The following is a 6837-nucleotide window of genomic DNA, read 5'->3' on the forward strand; positions in this document are numbered from 1 at the left end:
TCAAGAGCTCCAAAGCAGAAATTTCTAAGTCTCCCAAACTCCAAGTGTAACAGCAAGAGTGACCCCAGGAGAGGAAGGGGCAGGACAAATGTCATCTGCTCCTTAGTGCATGTTCAGTTTGCCAACAACTACACCACCTTTAAAGGACACAGGTCTGGGCTAAAGTTTTCTAGAGAATTTCAATCTCTGACAATTGGCCAAGCAGAGACCCACAAAGGAGCTCCTTAGAGCCTTAGAGGACAACCTCAGAGGTACTCCCAAGGAAGGAAAATCATTGACGACATGTTCACTTTAAATACTTTATTGCAGAATTGATTTTTCAGATACGATTTTACAGAAAATAAAATGTTCTTAGCCCCCAACACTGTCTCCACATCCCCAGTCGTTTTTTTTTCCTTTGTTTTTCTGTTGAGACAGAGTCTAATGTGATAGACAATTGTGAATTGAATCTCCTGACTCAGCCTCCCAAGTGCTGGTGTTATAGGTGTGAGCTATCACATTCGACCCATGCTCACATCTTTCTTGAAGTCTATATACATTTGAAGTATCCAGGAAACTCAGCTTACTCCAGAATTCAACTGTGTCTTTTATTTCCTTGGTAAAGTTCACTCTTTCAAAGTTTGCCAAGTTTGAAAGCCAATAAAGGAACGAAATCATTGATAGTCCTCAAAGCCACCAAATCCAATCCCCGACTCCACCTCCTCACCATGGGAAGCCTTCTGCAGGGGTCAGAAATCTGCTAGTCACTCTAAGAAGGGCCTTCTTGATTTTCTGAACACAGCTGAAGTCCATATTCAGTATATGACCTGATTTCAAAACACATGTGTAAACGCACAAACACACTAAATAAACAATCGATATTGTCAGGACTCACAAATGCAACTCAGGAGCATTCCTCATGCCAAGCACTGGGCCTAGAATTTGCTTTTCCTGGATTCTTAGGGTATCTCTGGGATCTTAGGGTATGCCTCGAGCATGGCATGGGCTCTAACACTCATAGCACTCATGGAGATGAGGACAGGACTCCACAGCTTCATTCTGCCCTGATCTTCACTCTTGCATCTCACATGCTGGGCAGATCCCATTGTGCCCTCACCAGTATCTTCCAGTCAGAAATCAAAGACATTCAACCTGAAGTTCTTACACAGCACCTATCCTTGCCTATCTGACAGACTCACTGGTCACTGGTGACTTGCTCACTGCCTTCATCCTTGTGACTGTCCCAAGCCTTGTCAGTCCTTCAGGCTTTAAAAAAAAATTGGCCCAATTAAGCTGGGTGGCTCAGGTATTTAAGTTGCTCCAGAGTCTTAGTGAATTTCACAAATATTTAACAAGCAAATTAATTTATGTAAAGATCTGTTCATATTTGATAAACTTGAAGCAATTTAATAAATCCTGTTCTGTTTTAATAAACGATGGATTAGGGTAGCCTTCCTACAAACAGTAAATACATAAGGAAAATATTTATTATGCACCTGCCTTTTTAAAGATCATGGAAAGATTATCTTTGTCATAAAGACTTGACATCACTGTGTTGGTTGTGCGTGTTTGTTGGGGAAGCGAGCGATCAGCAGGCACATGTTCAGACTACCAACCCGGGGATGACCTTACAGACAAGATGCAGGGCTGGGACCGTTACAGGCGCAGACCTTCAGGTACATCAGGCACTATAGCACTTTAGGCTCAGGGTGGGACAAGCACTCAGGGTGCCCACACTCTCTTAACAAAGGCAGATGCCTCTGACCCACATTCTTTTCTCCCTGAGCTGCTTCCTGTATTACTTTATGACCCATTAAAACCCTATTGCAAAATTCTACCTATTATTCAAAACTTACCTCAGATATTCACCTCAGCTACAGCCTTCTTCAACCTCTCCTCTGCCTCTAGACCATTAGCTCTCACTGTCCTTGACTCTGAGGGTGTCATGTAAACATCCGTAGGAAAGCCTCTGTCTGTGGATGGCGAGCGCTTTTACAAGTCAGATTCTCTCACTGCATTGACCCTACATCCTTGCCAACAACCTGCATTCTCCCAATAGAGTTAGGAAGCAACAGGGGCTGATACTCTGGTCTATGGAGGTAGAGTGGAAAGAAGATGGTGCCAGGTGACCCTTACCATCTTATAGGGGCATCAGAGACTGTTTGGGTGACACCTATAGCATCCCAGACTTTGCCTCTCCAGATCTGTGGGGGTGGGGATACAGTCTTAACACATGCAGAGCAAGCTAAAGGGCAGGACAAGAGCCAATGGTAATGCGGACAATTTCAACTGGTGACAGGAAAAGCTGATGGACAGATGCCACAGTTCTCTTGTCCTTTGGCTGGGGACATGAGGGTGTGTCCCACACTGTTCCCTAGAACTCCTCAGCAGGACTGCTTTCCCTGTTCTGCACAGCAAGTGTTGTGAAAACATTTCCTTGACAGACTCTCTCACATTTCCACATTTTCTAACAGCATTTCCTGAGGTCCTACACACTCTGCGGTGGTTTGAATAAGAATGGCCCACATAGGCTCATATATGTGACAGCTTAGTCGTCAAGGAGTGGAACTTTCTGGAATGATTAGGAGGTGTGGCCTTGTTGGAGGAGGTGTGTCACTAGGGTGGGTTTCGAGGAATCAAAAGCCCAAGCCAGGCCCAGTCTCTCCTTCCTCATCTCTCTCCCCTCTCCCTTCTCTCAGCTCTCCTCTCTGCTTTCTCTCCCCTCTCCCTTCTCCTGCCCCACACCCCTTCTCTGGATCAGGATCTAGAACTTTCAGCTCCTTTTCCAGCTCCATGTCTGCCTGCACACTGCCATGATGATAATGGATTAAGCTTCTAAAACAGTAAGCCAGCCCCCAGTAAATGTTTTCCTTTATAAGAGTTGCCCTGGTCATGGTGTCTTTCCACAGCAATGGAGTAGTGACTAACACACACACACACACTCCTACACACACGATTTTGGAATCTTCTGAGAAAATCTAAAACAAGAACTTAGCAACAATGAAGATATTCTGATTTTGTTCTCACGATTCTCAGTGACACATTCAGTGTGCTGAGAGGTCACAGAGATAGGCAAAGGCTTGAGACAGTCTGTCACATGCACAGTCAAGAGCAAAGAGAAATAAATGTACAAATACTCACTTGGCTGTTTCCTCTACTCTTATATAATTCAGGACCCCAATCTAGGGAAATGGGGTTACCCAAAATGGGTGAGTCTTCCAGCCGAGTGTGGTCAAGACGACCCCCATGGACATGCCCTCAGGCTGACATGATCTAGACAATCCTCATGGACAAGCATTACAGCTAACCATCACAGGTGTGCAATCCTCATGGACAAATTAAGAACTACAACTAAGCATCACAGGTGTGCAAATGGCACCTGCTGGCATCCACCCCTCCATGATCCTCATCCCTGTAATGTAGCCTGGGTTGCCAATTTAGTTCTAGTGAACAGAGAACAGCATGTAAGGTAGGTGTCCCTCCTGCAGCTGTTGTAGGGAGGTGGTAGCTTTCCTCTGACTCACTTCGGTTAGGGGACATCAACTGCCCCACTGTGATGCAGTCCCTGAGACTGCCAGACAACCACGTGTTTGAGCTCAGAATGGATCTGCTGAGGTCTGTGGGCAGCTTGGTGAAGGACTTCCAAGTTAAGCCTTGAGCCCTGTCTGCCACCTTTCTAGAATCTCTAAGAAGGACACAGAGACAGAAGCACTGAGGAAAGTCCCTGACCCTCAGCAGATCATAAGCCCCACTGCTCCCATCTGCTCAATGTTGAGTCATTTGTTCTGTAACAATGAGTCACTGATAGGAAGCTTGTGGTAGAATTCTAGAAGATAGCCACATACCTATCTCATAAGTTGTTACCTTTTTCCTTAATCTTCTCTCTGAAGCAATTTTTTAAAAATCTTGTTAAATAGCTAAAAGAGAGGCTGCACATCACCTCCGAATAATTCTGATTCCTGTGTGTCCTGAGATGAGACGGTGGGATGGAGCTTGCCTCTAGCCTATTCCCCCTGCACCTGGAAGATAGCCTACTTCTGTGTCTGCTTTTAAGAACTGCTGCCCACGCCATCAGCATACCTAAGAGGGTCCTGCACCTTTGCCAAGCAACCAAGTGAAAGAAGCCATTGCCAAAGTCTGTATGGAGCTCTGCAACCAGTAGCTCCGCTGCTCTGATCATGGGAGGGAGCTCACGATGGGAACTGAACCACTCTCAACATGTTGGAGACACAATGGGCAGATCCAAAGGTGCTATGCTGCCATTAACTGGAGGTCTTACCTTGGCCTGATTACCCCAACTCAAGAGCCACAGCTATCGACGCTCATCAAGAAACTGTGTCCTCATAAAATGCTGGGGGACACAAAATTCAATGCTCATTTGAAAAGTTAAATATAACTTACTGTAAGCCCTGCCAGTGACTTATCTGAATCGTCCCTAGCATTTTTATATATTATGTTCAAAACTCATGCGCAGTTTCCACAACAGGTGCATAGATAAACAATTGTGTATCTACAAGGAGTGAACCACCCTTGCTGTTGCCTGGAAGGAAGGAAACTTTTGGCATAAATATTCACAAGTCCACCATTATGTTTCTCTATGAACAAGTTACTGTGAAAACATGGGAAGGATTGAGACATAAATGAAGACTTCACAGCAATGGGAAAAGAAGAGGCAAGGACAGGCAGAGGTCGCTGACACCAGGAAGGAGGGCTGGGGACATGTCTTGGGACATTTGCCCGAAAGCGTAGAGACCTGAGTTCTGATCCCCACAGAAGGCCACACATGGTACTCTGTGTCTGTAATACTAGCATTTCCACAGTGACCTGAGAGCCAGGAGAGCCCTTGTAAGCTCATGGGACAGTTCCCCTGGTGGAGGCCATGGTAAACAAGAGACTGTTTCAGACAGAAGAGGAGATCAGGACCAACTTCTGAACTTGCTTGTTCTCTGACCTCACACATGTGCTGTGATGGTGCTTGTCTGTAACCCAGTGTCAGGAGAATGACAACAAAAGTTCATAGGAAAATTACATGACAAGCTCCCATGAAGGAATAGAAAACAGCAGGTTTGCATTTTCTTTCCTTATACTTAAAACAATTGAAAATTTGAAGCGTAACATTATTGGCCAAAATATAAAAGGTTACAAATATCACAGATCATCTGTGTGAACTGACATAAAGACATTAAAAAGAAGTGGAACTACATCCTAGTATAACTAAAGAAACTTGCATGTTCTGTCACTTGAAATGTCACCTATAGTTTTACACACCAGAGAGCTTCACACAAATATACTGAAACACTGAAGCTTTGTTTATAGGTAAAACAGAAATAATCCAAATGTCCAACACAGAGAACATGCATATGAGGTGTGAAACTCTCATGATAGAATATTCCACATCAACTGAGTTAAGTGAATCCAAATAGAGGTCTTTTAAAAGTACAACTTGGTTCTGAAAATATGGCTCAGTGGGTAGAGGGGCTTGCTGCCAAGTCTGACGATTTAAGTTCAATCCCCAAAGCCCACAGGGTAGAAGGAAAAAACTGATTTCTCTTAAGTTTTCCTCTGAACTTCACATGTATGCCATAGCATGCACACATAAGTGTGGCCACACATTAAAAATAAATCAATACATTCATGAATATTTTTAATCTGAATTATGTATGAAAAATGTTAGTATTTTTAAATTTTGGGTGGTATTTTTTAATCCTTTGTGATTTTCATTTTCATATAAATTATTTTAAATAAAAATGACCAGAAACATATGTACACATCTGCAACTGTAGGTTAAGTAAGATAAAGGTGGATATTTTATGTCGGATAAAGGTCTAGTCCATAAGGGAGACACAACCATCATAAGACATTCACACATCTAAAAAAGACAAAGGGATTTATAAAGTAAAGTCTATGGAGAAACACAGCCACAATTGTAGGAGATTTTCACTTACATTTCAGAAGAAATCAATAGATAAAAAGATAAATAAGAATATGACTGATTTGAAGATCAATATGATAAGCCCAGATGAATAAATAGATTTTTGAACTTTGTAATTGAAAACTAAATGCTTATACTTTCCAAATACCCTTGAAATTAAAAGGAAGAAGAACTATGAATTACACCATACACAAAACTGAAAATACCTAAAACATAGAAATATGACAATCTCAATGTCTTGGCCTTACATTAAAAAGTGGTTGTCTTAGGAACAGGAGAGACAGACAGACATAGTTCCCTGTCTTACCTACTTTTCTATTGTAGTGATAAGACACCATGACCAAGGCAACTTATAGAAGAAAGAGTTTAATAAGCTTACAGTTTTGAAGTGAGTCTATGCCCCTCATGGTGGGGAGCAAGGCAGCAGACTGACAGGCATGACTCTGGAGCAATGGCTGAGAGATCACATCTTTATCCAAAAGTAGTAGCAAGGAAATCTGAATGGGCCTGGCTCAGGCTTTTGAAGCCTCAAAGCTCACCTCCAAGGCCACACCTCTTCCAAGAACACACCCCCTCCAACAAGGCCACGCCTCATAAGCCTTTCCAAGTAGTTCTAACAATTGGGAGCCAAACATTCAAACTAGATGAGCTCTCAGAGACCGTTCTCATTTGGACCACCACATCCCCCTCAGTAAGTTCAGCACCACAAGTTAGCATACCTCTGAGACCTACCTGGGGGCAAGGCTCTCCCCGCTGTCCTGAGATGAGATGCCAGCATCTTTGTGTCCATCCTTGGTCACAGCCTTTCCTGAGAAAGAAGAGGAACAGAGTTGAGTGGAGATAGACACTCTGGATTCATCTTGGTCCATTTTCCCTCTGTCCCATGCCCTCTCTTTCATGCAAGTCTAAATAAAAACCCTCTTTCA

At 43.3% G+C, this 6837-nt stretch overlaps 1 long non-coding RNA gene across 1 annotated transcript; it reads left to right on the forward strand.

Moving 5' to 3' along the window:
• Positions 1-1559: 1559 nt before the first annotated feature.
• On the forward strand, positions 1560-4391 carry Gm30932. The gene is made up of 2 exons (XR_373854.2): positions 1560-1655; positions 3897-4391. It is a non-coding gene; the product is annotated as a predicted gene, 30932 (long non-coding RNA).
• Positions 4392-6837: the final 2446 nt, after the last annotated feature.

Source organism: Mus musculus, chromosome 1 (assembly GCF_000001635.26).
Source record: "Mus musculus strain C57BL/6J chromosome 1, GRCm38.p6 C57BL/6J".
NCBI lineage: Eukaryota > Metazoa > Chordata > Mammalia > Rodentia > Muridae > Mus > Mus musculus.